The 15,000-nt window shown below is 36.5% G+C and overlaps 14 non-coding genes across 14 annotated transcripts in view; all 14 read right to left on the bottom strand.

Annotated features, from left to right (window-relative positions):
• The window catches only part of LOC143746016 (5S ribosomal RNA), a 119-nt gene extending 110 nt beyond the window's left edge, over positions 1-9 (bottom strand). Inside the window, exon 1 of the ribosomal RNA XR_013206397.1 lies at positions 1-9. This exon is cut by the window's left edge and continues 110 nt beyond it. This is a non-coding gene — a ribosomal RNA (5S ribosomal RNA).
• A 483-nt stretch (positions 10-492) lies between these two features.
• Positions 493-611, bottom strand: LOC143746005 (5S ribosomal RNA). Its single transcript, XR_013206386.1, has one exon. It is a non-coding gene; the product is annotated as a 5S ribosomal RNA (ribosomal RNA).
• A 384-nt stretch (positions 612-995) lies between these two features.
• On the bottom strand, positions 996-1,114 carry LOC143745992 (5S ribosomal RNA). The gene has a single exon (XR_013206373.1). It is a non-coding gene; the product is annotated as a 5S ribosomal RNA (ribosomal RNA).
• Positions 1,115-1,501: 387 nt separating this feature from the next.
• On the bottom strand, positions 1,502-1,620 carry LOC143745980 (5S ribosomal RNA). The gene has a single exon (XR_013206362.1). It is a non-coding gene; the product is annotated as a 5S ribosomal RNA (ribosomal RNA).
• Positions 1,621-4,279: 2,659 nt separating this feature from the next.
• On the bottom strand, positions 4,280-4,398 carry LOC143745969 (5S ribosomal RNA). Its single transcript, XR_013206351.1, has one exon. It is a non-coding gene; the product is annotated as a 5S ribosomal RNA (ribosomal RNA).
• Positions 4,399-4,680: 282 nt separating this feature from the next.
• Positions 4,681-4,799, bottom strand: LOC143745957 (5S ribosomal RNA). The gene has a single exon (XR_013206340.1). It is a non-coding gene; the product is annotated as a 5S ribosomal RNA (ribosomal RNA).
• Positions 4,800-5,177: 378 nt separating this feature from the next.
• LOC143745945 (5S ribosomal RNA) lies at positions 5,178-5,296 on the bottom strand. The gene has a single exon (XR_013206329.1). It is a non-coding gene; the product is annotated as a 5S ribosomal RNA (ribosomal RNA).
• Positions 5,297-5,675: 379 nt separating this feature from the next.
• On the bottom strand, positions 5,676-5,794 carry LOC143745933 (5S ribosomal RNA). Its single transcript, XR_013206318.1, has one exon. It is a non-coding gene; the product is annotated as a 5S ribosomal RNA (ribosomal RNA).
• A 379-nt stretch (positions 5,795-6,173) lies between these two features.
• LOC143745921 (5S ribosomal RNA) lies at positions 6,174-6,292 on the bottom strand. Its single transcript, XR_013206307.1, has one exon. It is a non-coding gene; the product is annotated as a 5S ribosomal RNA (ribosomal RNA).
• Positions 6,293-6,670: 378 nt separating this feature from the next.
• Positions 6,671-6,789, bottom strand: LOC143745909 (5S ribosomal RNA). Its single transcript, XR_013206296.1, has one exon. It is a non-coding gene; the product is annotated as a 5S ribosomal RNA (ribosomal RNA).
• A 6,375-nt stretch (positions 6,790-13,164) lies between these two features.
• LOC143745897 (5S ribosomal RNA) lies at positions 13,165-13,283 on the bottom strand. The gene has a single exon (XR_013206285.1). It is a non-coding gene; the product is annotated as a 5S ribosomal RNA (ribosomal RNA).
• A 380-nt stretch (positions 13,284-13,663) lies between these two features.
• LOC143745884 (5S ribosomal RNA) lies at positions 13,664-13,782 on the bottom strand. The gene has a single exon (XR_013206274.1). It is a non-coding gene; the product is annotated as a 5S ribosomal RNA (ribosomal RNA).
• Positions 13,783-14,147: 365 nt separating this feature from the next.
• Positions 14,148-14,266, bottom strand: LOC143745871 (5S ribosomal RNA). Its single transcript, XR_013206262.1, has one exon. It is a non-coding gene; the product is annotated as a 5S ribosomal RNA (ribosomal RNA).
• Positions 14,267-14,651: 385 nt separating this feature from the next.
• On the bottom strand, positions 14,652-14,770 carry LOC143745858 (5S ribosomal RNA). The gene has a single exon (XR_013206251.1). It is a non-coding gene; the product is annotated as a 5S ribosomal RNA (ribosomal RNA).
• Between the last annotated feature and the right edge of the window lie 230 nt (positions 14,771-15,000).

Raw genomic sequence — 15,000 nt, 5'->3', positions numbered from 1 at the left:
GCCGTAAGCGAAAACTGCTGCCAAAATTGGGCAATTTAAAAGGTTAGACCATTAATGAAGAAAACTAAGAAGAACTTTTGAAAAATCTCGAACTCTTTCATGCTCTCTGAAGAATCTCAGAGACTTTTAAAGGCTTTCTGAAGAAGCTCAGTGAGTCTTTTTTTTTAAACTAAGAAGAACTTTTGAAAAAACTCAAACTCTTTCATGCTCTCTGAAGAATCTCAGAGACTTTTAAAGGCTTTCTGAAGAAGCTCAGTGAGTCTTTTTTTTAAAGTAAGAAGAACTTTTGAAAAAACTCAAACTCTTTCATGCTCTCTGAAGAATCTCAGAGACTTTTAAAGGCTTTCTGAAGAAGCTCAGTGAGTCTTTTTTTTAAAGTAAGAAGAACTTTTGAAAAAACTCAAACTCTTTCATGCTCTCTGAAGAATCTCAGAGACTTTTAAAGGCTTTCTGAAGAAGCTCAGGGACTCTTTTTTTTTTTTAAATCAAAAAAGCTTACAGCACCTGGTATTCCCAGGCGGTCTCCCATCCAAGTACTAACCAGGCCCGACCCTGCTTAGCTTCCGAGATCAGACGAGATCGGGCGTGACCAAGGTGGTATGGCCGTAAGCGAAAACTGCTGCCAAAATTGGGCTATTTAAAAGGTTAGACCATTAATGAAGAAAACTAAGAAGAACTTTTGAAAAAACTCAAACTCTTTCATGCTCTCTGAAGAATCTCAGAGACTTTTAAAGGCTTTCTGAAGAAGCTCAGTGAGTCTTTTTTTTTAAACTAAGAAGAACTTTTGAAAAAACTCAAACTCTTTCATGCTCTCTGAAGAATCTCAGAGACTTTTAAAGGCTTTCTGCAGAAGCTCAGTGAGTCTTTTTTTTTAAACTAAGAAGAACTTTTGAAAAAACTCAAACTCTTTCATGTTCTCTGAAGAATCTCAGAGACTTTTAAAGGCTTTCTGAAGAAGCTCAGGGACTCTTTTTTTTTTTTTTTTAAATCAAAAAAGCTTACAGCACCTGGTATTCCCAGGCGGTCTCCCATCCAAGTACTAACCAGGCCCGACCCTGCTTAGCTTCCGAGATCAGACGAGATCGGGCGTGACCAAGGTGGTATGGCCGTAAGCGAAAACTGCTGCCAAAATTGGGCAATTTAAAAGGTTAGACCATTAATGAAGAAAACTAAGAAGAACTTTTGAAAAAACTCAAACTCTTTCATGCTCTCTGAAGAATCTCAGAGACTTTTAAAGGCTTTCTGAAGAAGCTCAGTGAGTCTTTTTTTTAAAGTAAGAAGAACTTTTGAAAAAACTCAAACTCTTTCATGCTCTCTGAAGAATCTCAGAGACTTTTAAAGGCTTTCTGAAGAAGCTCAGTGAGTCTTTTTTTTAAAGTAAGAAGAACTTTTGAAAAAACTCAAACTCTTTCATGCTCTCTGAAGAATCTCAGAGACTTTTAAAGGCTTTCTGAAGAAGCTCAGGGACTCTTTTTTTTTTTTTTTTTTTTTAAATCAAAAAAGCTTACAGCACCTGGTATTCCCAGGCGGTCTCCCATCCAAGTACTAACCAGGCCCGACCCTGCTTAGCTTCCGAGATCAGACGAGATCGGGCGTGACCAAGGTGGTATGGCCGTAAGCGAAAACTGCTGCCAAAATTGGGCAATTTAAAAGGTTAGACCATTAATGAAGAAAACTAAGAAGAACTTTTGAAAAAACTCAAACTCTTTCATGCTCTCTGAAGAATCTCAGAGACTTTTAAAGGCTTTCTGAAGAAGCTCAGTGAGTCTTTTTTTAAAGTAAGAAGAACTTTTGAAAAAACTCAAACTCTTTCATGCTCTCTGAAGAATCTCAGAGACTTTTAAAGGCTTTCTGAAGAAGCTCAGTGAGTCTTTTTTTTAAAGTAAGAAGAACTTTTGAAAAAACTCAAACTCTTTCATGCTCTCTGAAGAATCTCAGAGACTTTTAAAGGCTTTCTGAAGAAGCTCAGGGACTCTTTTTTTTTTTAAATCAAAAAAGCTTACAGCACCTGGTATTCCCAGGCGGTCTCCATCCAAGTACTAACCAGGCCCGACCCTGCTTAGCTTCCGAGATCAGACGAGATCGGGCGTGACTTTTTTTTTTTTTTTTTTTTTTTTTTTATTAAAACCAGAAGTTTTACATTAAAACAAGTACATTTTTTGTACATTTAATTTTCTATGTAGAAAACATGCAATTAACATCTTTACAAACTAAAGCGTTATATACAAGCTAATTTCATTTTACATTTACGTCTTCCTTTATCATTCCCTTAACATTCATTTTTAAATTTTACTTTCAGAAAAAACATATATTTTTCCCAAAAATATACAACCTCACTAAACAAACAAAAAAGCAATTGTCATATTTCCTATTTTCAAATTCCCATATCATTTTTTTCTTTTTTTTTTCATTCAATTAAAAGTACAAACAACATGCAGCAGATACAAGCCCTTTTCCATTTTCAGAGACTCAAATAATTTCCTCAGCAACTGTATACATGTACATATTAAATTATTTACATTTCTACATAATCTGCAAACCAACAAATAAATCTAGTACATATTCAAACAATTTAAACATCTATACCACTTAATCACCTTTTTTTTTCCTTAAAATTTCTCTCCTTAACTTTTGTTTTCTCAACACAAGCTTCAGATTAGGTATTGCTTTATACTTTAAAACATGCCCGCCTATCTTTCCCCTCTTTTTCATATTAACATTGTCTTTATTACCATTGTCTCTGTCCCTTGTGGTAGTCTCATCTTCTTCCTCCATTTCAACTATGTTTTCATTACACCATGACATTTCTTCTGACTCCTTACTTCCATCCTCTGCTTCTTTCACCATCTCATTTTTTTGTCCAGACTCCTTATTAAAGTCTTTTGAATTCAACCCATCCTGTTCTTTCCTCATGTTCTGTTCCACTTCACTCTGAGGACTATGAGGACCCGCATTTCCTCTTTTAGTCCCTTCAGAGCGTTGATCTTCTTCACTTTCTGTTTCACAGTCACATTTCATATAAACTTTGTTACAGTCCAAGCACTTTTCCGCTTTACAATCTTTTGCGAAATGGCCCTGCTCAGCACATTCATAACATTTAAAATTAGGACAGTCTTTAAAAACATGCCCAGGTTGCATACACATTCGGCAGAGTTTAATCTGTCCATCATGTATTACCCTGAAATACCTTTCTCCCTCCGATGTTTCAAATTTGGCACTATATGGCAGTGATGTTACCTCCTTTGGAAATCTTATTTTGACATACCTCGTGCCGTCTGCGATGTCCGTTCCGGGGTATAATCTCCTCTTTATTTGTGTTATGGGAGTAACTCCCCACAGCTTTAACTTGTCCTCGATTGTTTCATCCTCCACATAAGCAGGCAGGTGAATAAAAGAAACCACACATTCCTTTAACTCCAACCTCCTTACTACACAGAGTTGTCCTTTAATTTCCACACCGTCCATCAGATCATCACAGTCATCCGCACACGTCAAAGTAAGTTCATATTCCAAAGAATTCTTTGGTCTCACTGCCAGTAGTTTACCATTGCCTATATTCCTTGTCACTTCTCTGATGATATCCTCTGCCTTTATTCCTTTTTTGTTCATTATATCCATCACCACGGTTGCCTCTTTCAGATATTCCATTCTCTTCTTAGCACTTTTCTGCCCAAAAGCCTCCTTGTTTAATCCGTTAAACTCTCTCAATCCTTTGTCCATTGCATCTTGGTCAATCGTCGTTTGTGTTCCTCCTGCCGTTCCTGGGTCTTTACCATTTAATCTGTCCATTATTCAAAAGAAAGATTTCCTCCAAGCAGATAAACTGCTTGGGGATTAAAAAAATAACATACAAGTAAACAGAACTTCAAATAAACAAAACAAAAAATAACTAAGAGAGAGCACATGGGAGAGCCTCTCTCTCCCAACTGCCAGCACACTTCCTGGATCGTACCACTAACGAGATCGGGCGTGACCAAGGTGGTATGGCCGTAAGCGAAAACTGCTGCCAAAATTGGGCAATGTAAAAGGTTAGACCATTAATGAAGAAAACTAAGAAGAACTTTTGAAAAAACTCAAACTCTTTCATGCTCTCTGAAGAATCTCAGAGACTTTTAAAGGCTTTCTGAAGAAGCTCAGTGAGTCTTTTTTTTAAAGTAAGAAGAACTTTTGAAAAAACTCAAACTCTTTCATGCTCTCTGAAGAATCTCAGAGACTTTTAAAGGCTTTCTGAAGAAGCTCAGTGAGTCTTTTTTTTTTTTTTTTTTTTTTTAATCAAAAAAGCTTACAGCACCTGGTATTCCCAGGCGGTCTCCCATCCAAGTACTAACCAGGCCCGACCCTGCTTAGCTTCCGAGATCAGACGAGATCGGGCGTGACCAAGGTGGTATGGCCGTAAGCGAAAACTGCTGCCAAAATTGGGCTATTTAAAAGGTTAGACCATTAATGAAGAAAACTAAGAAGAACTTTTGAAAAAACTCAAACTCTTTCATGCTCTCTGAAGAATCTCAGAGACTTTTAAAGGCTTTCTGCAGAAGCTCAGTGAGTCTTTTTTTTAAAACTAAGAAGAACTTTTGAAAAAACTCAAACTCTTTCATGCTCTCTGAAGAATCTCAGAGACTTTTAAAGGCTTTCTGAAGAAGCTCAGGGACTCTTTTTTTTTTTTTTTTTTTAAATCAAAAAAGCTTACAGCACCTGGTATTCCCAGGCGGTCTCCCATCCAAGTACTAACCAGGCCCGACCCTGCTTAGCTTCCGAGATCAGACGAGATCGGGCGTGACCAAGGTGGTATGGCCGTAAGCGAAAACTGCTGCCAAAATTGGGCTATTTAAAAGGTTAGACCATTAATGAAGAAAACTAAGAAGAACTTTTGAAAAAACTCAAACTCTTTCATACTCTCTGTAGAATCTCAGAGACTTTTAAAGGCTTTCTGAAGAAGCTCAGTGAGTCTTTTTTTTAAACTAAGAAGAACTTTTGAAAAAACTGAAACTCTTTCATGCTCTCTGAAGAATCTCAGAGACTTTTAAAGGCTTTCTGCAGAAGCTCAGTGAGTCTTTTTTTTTAAACTAAGAGGAACTTTTGAAAAAACTCAAACTCTTTCATGCTCTCTGAAGAATCTCAGAGACTTTTAAAGGCTTTCTGAAGAAGCTCAGGGACTCTTTTTTTTTTTAAATCAAAAAAGCTTACAGCACCTGGTATTCCCAGGCGGTCTCCCATCCAAGTACTAACCAGGCCCGACCCTGCTTAGCTTCCGAGATCAGACGAGATCGGGCGTGACCAAGGTGGTATGGCCGTAAGCGAAAACTGCTGCCAAAATTGGGCTATTTAAAAGGTTAGACCATTAATGAAGAAAACTAAGAAGAACTTTTGAAAAAACTCAAACTCTTTCATACTCTCTGTAGAATCTCAGAGACTTTTAAAGGCTTTCTGAAGAAGCTCAGTGAGTCTTTTTTTTAAACTAAGAAGAACTTTTGAAAAAACTGAAACTCTTTCATGCTCTCTGAAGAATCTCAGAGACTTTTAAAGGCTTTCTGCAGAAGCTCAGTGAGTCTTTTTTTTTAACTAAGAGGAACTTTTGAAAAAACTCAAACTCTTTCATGCTCTCTGAAGAATCTCAGAGACTTTTAAAGGCTTTCTGAAGAAGCTCAGGGACTCTTTTTTTTTTTTTAAATCAAAAAAGCTTACAGCACCTGGTATTCCCAGGCGGTCTCCCATCCAAGTACTAACCAGGCCCGACCCTGCTTAGCTTCCGAGATCAGACGAGATCGGGCGTGACCAAGGTGGTATGGCCGTAAGCGAAAACTGCTGCCAAAATTGGGCTATTTAAAAGGTTAGACCATTAATGAAGAAAACTAAGAAGAACTTTTGAAAAAACTCAAACTCTTTCATGCTCTCTGAAGAATCTCAGAGACTTTTAAAGGCTTTCTGAAGAAGCTCAGTGAGTCTTTTTTTTTAAACTAAGAAGAACTTTTGAAAAAACTGAAACTCTTTCATGCTCTCTGAAGAATCTCAGAGACTTTTAAAGGCTTTCTGCAGAAGCTCAGTGAGTCTTTTTTTTTAAACTAAGAGGAACTTTTGAAAAAACTCAAACTCTTTCATGCTCTCTGAAGAATCTCAGAGACTTTTAAAGGCTTTCTGAAGAAGCTCAGGGACTCTTTTTTTTTTTAAATCAAAAAAGCTTACAGCACCTGGTATTCCCAGGCGGTCTCCCATCCAAGTACTAACCAGGCCCGACCCTGCTTAGCTTCCGAGATCAGACGAGATCGGGCGTGACCAAGGTGGTATGGCCGTAAGCGAAAACTGCTGCCAAAATTGGGCTATTTAAAAGGTTAGACCATTAATGAAGAAAACTAAGAAGAACTTTTGAAAAAACTCAAACTCTTTCATACTCTCTGTAGAATCTCAGAGACTTTTAAAGGCTTTCTGAAGAAGCTCAGTGAGTCTTTTTTTTAAACTAAGAAGAACTTTTGAAAAAACTGAAACTCTTTCATGCTCTCTGAAGAATCTCAGAGACTTTTAAAGGCTTTCTGCAGAAGCTCAGTGAGTCTTTTTTTTTAACTAAGAGGAACTTTTGAAAAAACTCAAACTCTTTCATGCTCTCTGAAGAATCTCAGAGACTTTTAAAGGCTTTCTGAAGAAGCTCAGGGACTCTTTTTTTTTTTTAAATCAAAAAAGCTTACAGCACCTGGTATTCCCAGGCGGTCTCCCATCCAAGTACTAACCAGGCCCGACCCTGCTTAGCTTCCGAGATCAGACGAGATCGGGCGTGACCAAGGTGGTATGGCCGTAAGCGAAAACTGCTGCCAAAATTGGGCTATTTAAAAGGTTAGACCATTAATGAAGAAAACTAAGAAGAACTTTTGAAAAAACTCAAACTCTTTCATGCTCTCTGAAGAATCTCAGAGACTTTTAAAGGCTTTCTGAAGAAGCTCAGTGAGTCTTTTTTTTTAAACTAAGAAGAACTTTTGAAAAAACTCAAACTCTTTCATGCTCTCTGAAGAATCTCAGAGACTTTTAAAGGCTTTCTGCAGTCTTTTTTTTTAAACTAAGAAGAACTTTTGAAAAAACTCAAACTCTTTCATGCTCTCTGAAGAATCTCAGAGACTTTTAAAGGCTTTCTGAAGAAGCTCAGTGAGTCTTTTTTTTAAAGTAAGAAGAACTTTTGAAAAAACTCAAACTCTTTCATGCTCTCTGAAGAATCTCAGAGACTTTTAAAGGCTTTCTGAAGAAGCTCAGGGACTCTTTTTTTTTTTTTTTTTTTTAAATCAAAAAAGCTTACAGCTCCTGGTATTCCCAGGCGGTCTCCCATCCAAGTACTAACCAGGCCCAACCCTGCTTAGCTTCCGAGATCAGACGAGATCGGGCGTGACTTTTTTTTTTTTTTTTTTTTTTTTTACATAAAACACATCATTATATATTTATACATTTCCATCTTGTTCAATACTTTGGCAAGTAAAAGTGTTTTTGTTTAAAAACACACATGACATCCTTGTTAAAAATTCCATAAAATTCCCCCATTTTGCTCTCCATTTTAAAATAATTGTACAATATTTCCACATAATCATCTACCATCGGTTTAAAAAGCCCCCATAGATCTAAAACAACATCTCTGTTTTTTTCTATGTTCCTTCTTTTCCATATTGCTTTCTTCGCCAGTAGTAAGCACAAATTCACAAGCTTCTTATTTACATTTTTTTCTGCCATTCCCAACATAAAACATGTATCCCATTCAGCAACCACTTCTTTTCCTCTTAATTCTTTTATAAAATCTTTCAGTTCATTAAAAAAAATTAAGCTTTTCACAATATAAAAACAAGTGTAAAATCCCTTCATCTTCCTTCTTACATACTTTACATTGTGCATTACTTTCTTTTTTCATTATACACAATCTCATTTCAGTATATATCACATTTTGTCTAATAAAATAATCCAAACATTCCAAACCTACATCTAACCAACTCCATGCTCTGTTTTTCCAGACATCTTTTTCTTCAATTCCAATCAAATTCCTTAACCAAACCTCATTAGCCCCTGGTTTTTTAAAAACTCTGTTTCTAAAAAACTCATAAAACATTTTCACAGTTCCCATATTAAAATCCACCTTCTTGTCTTTACATTTTAGATACACCGTCATTTTGTTTTCTTTTCCATCATTATTGTTGACCTCCTCTAACCATTGACCTGGGATTGCTTTTTTAACATCTTCATATTGTTTTTTTAAACTGATCACATTATAGTCTTCCTTTTCCTCCTCCATCGCATCCTTTATCACTTGTAGTGGTAAAAATCCCTCCTTCCACTCCCATAAAATATCCCTCACTTTTACAATGCCTGCTTGCATCCATTTCTTAAAATAGATATCCCGCTCATTTATCTTTATTTTGTCATTTAAAAACAAAGGTTGATTTAAAATCATTTCCCTCCCTTCTGGATTAAAATCCACCTCTGTCAAAAAAAGCCTCCAAGCATTTAAAACCTCTTTATAAAATTGTGGAATTCCCTCCATCATCCCAGCTTTTATCTTCATCCATAAAGTGTTTTCCCCCAGGTTAAAATTCCCACATTTATTTAAATAAAATACCATCAATTCCTTCCAATCAGCTCTATTATTAGCATCCAAGTACTTCTTTACCACTTTTACCCTCATGCTTTTCATTTTCAGTTCCACATCCACCAGTCCCATCCCTCCCTCCTCCGGTTTTCCTATTAGCGTATAATACGCTACCCTTGAAGGCTTTTTATCCCATAAATATTCTAAAACAATCGTTTTTATTCTCTTAAAAGCCCAGTTTGGTAATGACATTACTTGCAATTTATACCACATCTTTGATAACATTAAACTGTTTACAGTTAAAATTTTCCCTTTCAAACTTAAAAATCTATTTCTCCAAAAAATCAATCTTCTTTCCATTTCTCCCAATGTCTCTTCCCACATATTATCAATAGCTTCCTTCTCATTTTTTGCTACAATTGCCCCTAAAATCTTCATCTCTTGTACTTCCTTAAATTTAAAAACATCTGTTAAACTCTCTGTCCTTCCAAACTTCATATATATTGTTTTTTCCTCATTTATTTTTGCCCCTGAGCCTTCGCAATAACATTTTATTTTTCTCATCACTTCTTTTATGCTTTCCCTATTTTCCACCACAACTGTCGTATCATCTGCATATTGAAAAATTGGAGTTAATTCTTTTCTTCCTTCAAATTGTATCCCTTTTATCTCTTTGTCTCTATTTATTAAAAGCCCTAAAGGTTCTGCCACCAAAGAATATAACTGTGCGGACAGTGGACATCCTTGTCTGATTGATCTTAAAACTTTAAAAGGTTGCGTTAAAAAACCATTACATTTTACTTTTGTTAAAATATCACTGTATAAAACTGAAATCCATTTGATAAAATTCTCTCCAAACCCAAATTGTTTTAAAATTCCCATTAAAAACCCTCGTTCCACTCTGTCAAAAGCCTTCTCAAAATCCATACTTATTACATATGCGCTCTTTCCTTTTTCTTTTATATATCCCACTATATCTCTTATACTGCTTGTGATATCCGCAATGTCCCTCCCCTTAACTCCGTAAGCCTGGTTAGTTTCAATTATATCCGGCATTATCTCTTTTAATCTGTTTGCTAAAACTTTGGCTAAAATTTTTAAATCTGTGTTTAACATTGTGATAGGCCTATAATTCTTCAATTCCGTTTTGTCTCCTTTTCTCTTATAAATGATTTTCATTAATCCCAGTCCCATTCTTGGGTGTACTCTTTCTTTTTTAAAAATTTCTCCATAGATTTCTTTTAAAATTATGCTCATTTTTTCCTTAAAAATCTTATAAAACTCATTTCCAATTCCATCTATTCCTGGGCTTTTCTTTACTCCTAACTGATTTATGGCCTGTATAATTTCTTCTGTTGTTATTTCTCTTTCACAAACCCTCTTATCTGTCTCACTGACTTTTTTTGTTATCTGTTTAATTAAAAAATTCCTTTTTTCTTCATCTCCTCCTTCTGATTTAAAAAGTTCTTCATAAAACTGGCTTATTTCTTTTAAAATCCCTTCTGTGTTTAAAACCGCTTGTCCTTCTTTATTCTTAATTTCCTTAATTATTTCTGCCCTCCCCTTGCTTTTCTCAAGATTAAAAAAGAATTTGTTACATTTCTCCCCTTGCACCGTACATTTTGCTTTACTTCTTAACATCGCCCCCTTGTATTTCTTCTCTTCTATTTTCTTCAATTTGTCCTCCACTTCAAGTACTCTTTGCACGTTTACTTCATTTTTGTTTAACTCTTTTCTTAGCGTTTCTCTTATTTCTTCCTCCTCTGTTCTTTTCCCCTTTTGTAACAACTTACAGTAGTTTATTGTGTATTTCTTAATTTCATATTTCATGTTTTCCCACCATTGTCTTTTATCCTCTATGTACATCAAGTCTTTTTTTCCTTCATCTAAAATGTTTTCTATCCCTTTTTTAAAATGCTCTTCCTTTAAGACATCAGTGTTTAAAATCCAAACCCCTGGTCCCTTCCTTTCTCTTTTAAAATCTAGTCTCATTAATACCATTTTGTGATCACTTAAAGTGGTTTCTTTATAAAAAATCCCATCAATAAAATGTTCTAAATTCCTGGTGTTTAAAAAGTAATCTATTCTGGTTTGACACATAAAATTCCCCACCAGCTGCCTTCTTGTAAATTCTTTCTTTTTTTCATTCCTCTCCCTCCATACGTCCATCATATTTTTTCCTCCCATCAATAACTTTAACTCTTTTCTACCCACATCCGACTTAAAAATCATTCCATTCACCATGTCCATTTTACTAAAAACAGTGTTAAAATCTCCCCCAATTATTACCTTCTTCCATTCTTTCATTACTCTAGATATATCATTAAAATACATTTTCTTTTGCATTTGGTCATTTGGAGCATGTACGTTTATCAAAATAAAATCTTCTTCTTCTATCTTAATTTCTACAGCCATGCATTTCCCTTTTATGTCCTTATATATCAATTTTGCCTTAATACCTCTGTCTTTTCTTATTAACACTGCCACTCCACCTCCTTTCCCTTCTTTATTATTAAAAAATAATTCCCCTTCCCATTTTCTTTTAAAATCCTCCATTGCATTATCTTTCCAGTTTGTCTCTTGCAATAAAATTATATCCTCTTCTTTGCACATTTCCTTCACTTTTTCAAATTTCACACAGTTCATTAACCCTCTTGCATTAAAAGTCACAATACTCAGCACAATAAAATAAAAGATAAAAAAATTAAAAATCCCCATTCTTTCAGTTCATTTCCTCTCCTTCCTTTACATTTTCTCCACAGTCCTGTTTCTCATCACTTTTTTCAAAAGAAACTTTTTTCCTTGCTTTATCTAAATTTGGAATTACCTTACTTGTCCTTCTTCTTTTACTTGTTATTCCCTTTGTACCACCGTCGTCCATGTTTTCACTTCCTTTGTCCCTTTTTTCTTTCTCCGTGACTTGATCTTGCTCCTCTATCTTTTCCAGTTCAGTTTGCAAAGTCCCAGTTACTTCCATTCGTTCCTCCGTTTCCTCATTGTCTATCGTTAGTCCACTCCGTTCCGTTATGCCCTCAACATCCGCGCTTACAAACTCCTCTCTTGGCGTTCCCTCCATGCCCTCGCGTTGCTTCTCTTCTCTGTCTGCCTCATGCATCTGCCCGCTCATCAGTTCTTCCTCCTGTTGTTGGTCTCCGTCGTCGCACTCACACCTGCTCAACACAAGCTTGCAGCCCAGGCACCTCTCCGCTTTGCAGTCCCTCGCGAAGTGGCCCTTTTCCTCGCATTTAAAGCATTTGAATTCCGGACAGTCCTTCATCATATGTTCAGTGCTCATACACAACCTGCAGGTTCTCATCTGCTGGCTATGTATCACTCTGAAATACTGAGGACCCTCTTCCGTTTCCACTTTCATGCTGTAGGGCAAAGAATGCACTTCTTTCGGGAAGCGTACTCTCATGTACCTGGTTCCATCCTCTATGCTGGTGCCTGTGTACAATCTTCTTTTAATCTGTGAAATGGGAGTTACCCCCCATCCTTCCAGCTTTTGCAGGATTACGTCATCCTCCAGATAAGCAGGCAGATGCATGAAAGAGACAACCAAGTCCTTATTATTCAATTTTTTAATTTCACACATCTTTCCTTTTATTATCAGTCCATCATCCAGCTTCTCAATATCTTCCTCTTTCTCAAATGTAATTTCATATTCCTTCATCATTTTTGGTCTTATCGCAAGTATATTCGTCACATCCACCTTCTCCGTCAATGCTTTTATAATATCCTCCGCCTTCCCGTCCTGTACCTCCATCAAATCAATAACAATCGTTGCGTCCTTCGTGTAGTTTCTCTTTTCAGGGTAATCCTTTTCTCGTTGTCCTTTGTCCAGTCCATTTTCCTTTCTCCGACGTGTTTCTCGTGCCAAGTCCTTATCCATAGCCGTTTGTCCGTCCATTTCTCCAAAAAAAAAAACTCAATCCCTCCCAATCAGCTAAGCTGTTGGGAGGACAAATACAAAAAGTAATACGAAAAACTTAAACAAAAACACTTATTTCACATACACAAAACCGCAAAACAAAACACAAAACTTTTGGGTGAACCTCTTCCACCCCACTGAGACCAAACACTTCCTGGAACGTACCAAATCGGGCGTGACCAAGGTGGTATGGCCGTAAGCGAAAACTGCTGCCAAAATTGGGCAATTTAAAAGGTTAGACCATTAATGAAGAAAACTAAGAAGAACTTTTGAAAAAACTCAAACTCTTTCATGCTCTCTGAAGAATCTCAGAGACTTTTAAAGGCTTTCTGCAGAAGCTCAGTGAGTCTTTTTTTTAAAACTAAGAAGAACTTTTGAAAAAACTGAAACTCTTTCATGCTCTCTGAAGAATCTCAGAGACTTTTAAAGGCTTTCTGAAGAAGCTCAGTGAGTCTTTTTTTTAAACTAAGAAGAACTTTTGAAAAAACTGAAACTCTTTCATGCTCTCTGAAGAATCTCAGAGACTTTTAAAGGCTTTCTGCAGAAGCTCAGTGAGTCTTTTTTTTTAAACTAAGAGGAACTTTTGAAAAAACTCAAACTCTTTCATGCTCTCTGAAGAATCTCAGAGACTTTTAAAGGCTTTCTGAAGAAGCTCAGGGACTCTTTTTTTTTTTTAAATCAAAAAAGCTTACAGCACCTGGTATTCCCAGGCGGTCTCCCATCCAAGTACTAACCAGGCCCGACCCTGCTTAGCTTCCGAGATCAGACGAGATCGGGCGTGACCAAGGTGGTATGGCCGTAAGCGAAAACTGCTGCCAAAATTGGGCTATTTAAAAGGTTAGACCATTAATGAAGAAAACTAAGAAGAACTTTTGAAAAAACTCAAACTCTTTCATACTCTCTGTAGAATCTCAGAGACTTTTAAAGGCTTTCTGAAGAAGCTCAGTGAGTCTTTTTTTTAAACTAAGAAGAACTTTTGAAAAAACTGAAACTCTTTCATGCTCTCTGAAGAATCTCAGAGACTTTTAAAGGCTTTCTGCAGAAGCTCAGTGAGTCTTTTTTTTTAAACTAAGAGGAACTTTTGAAAAAACTCAAACTCTTTCATGCTCTCTGAAGAATCTCAGAGACTTTTAAAGGCTTTCTGAAGAAGCTCAGGGACTCTTTTTTTTTTTTTAAATCAAAAAAGCTTACAGCACCTGGTATTCCCAGGCGGTCTCCCATCCAAGTACTAACCAGGCCCGACCCTGCTTAGCTTCCGAGATCAGACGAGATCGGGCGTGACCAAGGTGGTATGGCCGTAAGCGAAAACTGCTGCCAAAATTGGGCAATTTAAAAGGTTAGACCATTAATGAAGAAAACTAAGAAGAACTTTTGAAAAAACTCAAACTCTTTCATGCTCTCTGAAGAATCTCAGAGACTTTTAAAGGCTTTCTGAAGAAGCTCAGTGAGTCTTTTTTTTAAACTAAGAACTTTTGAAAAAACTCAAACTCTTTCATGCTCTCTGAAGAATCTCAGAGACTTTTAAAGGCTTTCTGAAGAAGCTCAGTGAGTCTTTTTTTTATGAAAAAACTCAAACTCTTTCATGCTCTCTGAAGAATATCAGAGACTTTTAAAGGCTTTCTGAAGAAGCTCAGGGACTCTTTTTTTTTTTTTTTTTTTAATCAAAAAAGCTTACAGCACCTGGTATTCCCAGGCGGTCTCCCATCCAAGTACTAACCAGGCCCGACCCTGCTTAGCTTCCGAGATCAGACGAGATCGGGCGTGACCAAGGTGGTATGGCCGTAAGCGAAAACTGCTGCCAAAATTGGGCTATTTAAAAGGTTAGACCATTAATGAAGAAAACTAAGAAGAACTTTTGAAAAAACTCAAACTCTTTCATACTCTCTGTAGAATCTCAGAGACTTTTAAAGGCTTTCTGAAGAAGCTCAGTGAGTCTTTTTTTTAAACTAAGAAGAACTTTTGAAAAAACTGAAACTCTTTCATGCTCTCTGAAGAATCTCAGAGACTTTTAAAGGCTTTCTGCATAAGCTCAGTGAGTCTTTTTTTTAAACTAAGAGGAACTTTTGAAAAAACTCAAACTCTTTCATGCTCTCTGAAGAATCTCAGAGACTTTTAAAGGCTTTCTGAAGAAGCTCAGGGACTCTTTTTTTTTTTTTTTTTTTAAATCAAAAAAGCTTACAGCACCTGGTATTCCCAGGCGGTCTCCCATCCAAGTACTAACCAGGCCCGACCCTGCTTAGCTTCCGAGATCAGACGAGATCGGGCGTGACCAAGGTGGTATGGCCGTAAGCGAAAACTGCTGCAAAAATTGGGCAATTTAAAAGGTTAGACCATTAATGAAGAAAACTAAGAAGAACTTTTGAAAAAACTCAAACTCTTTCATGCTCTCTGAAGAATCTCAGAGACTTTTAAAGGCTTTCTGAAGAAGCTCAGTGAGTCTTTTTTTTTAAACTAAGAAGAACTTTTGAAAAAACTCAAACTCTTTCATGCTCTCTGAAGAATATCAGAGACTTTTAAAGGC

The sequence above is a fragment of the Siphateles boraxobius genome, unplaced genomic scaffold (genome assembly GCF_051911475.1).
Source record: "Siphateles boraxobius isolate OS27281-9 unplaced genomic scaffold, OSU_SipBor_1 208, whole genome shotgun sequence".
Taxonomy (NCBI): Eukaryota; Metazoa; Chordata; class Actinopteri; order Cypriniformes; family Leuciscidae; genus Siphateles; species Siphateles boraxobius.
Note: the sequence above shows the minus strand (reverse complement) of the source record. Positions and strands in the feature narration are given on the sequence as shown.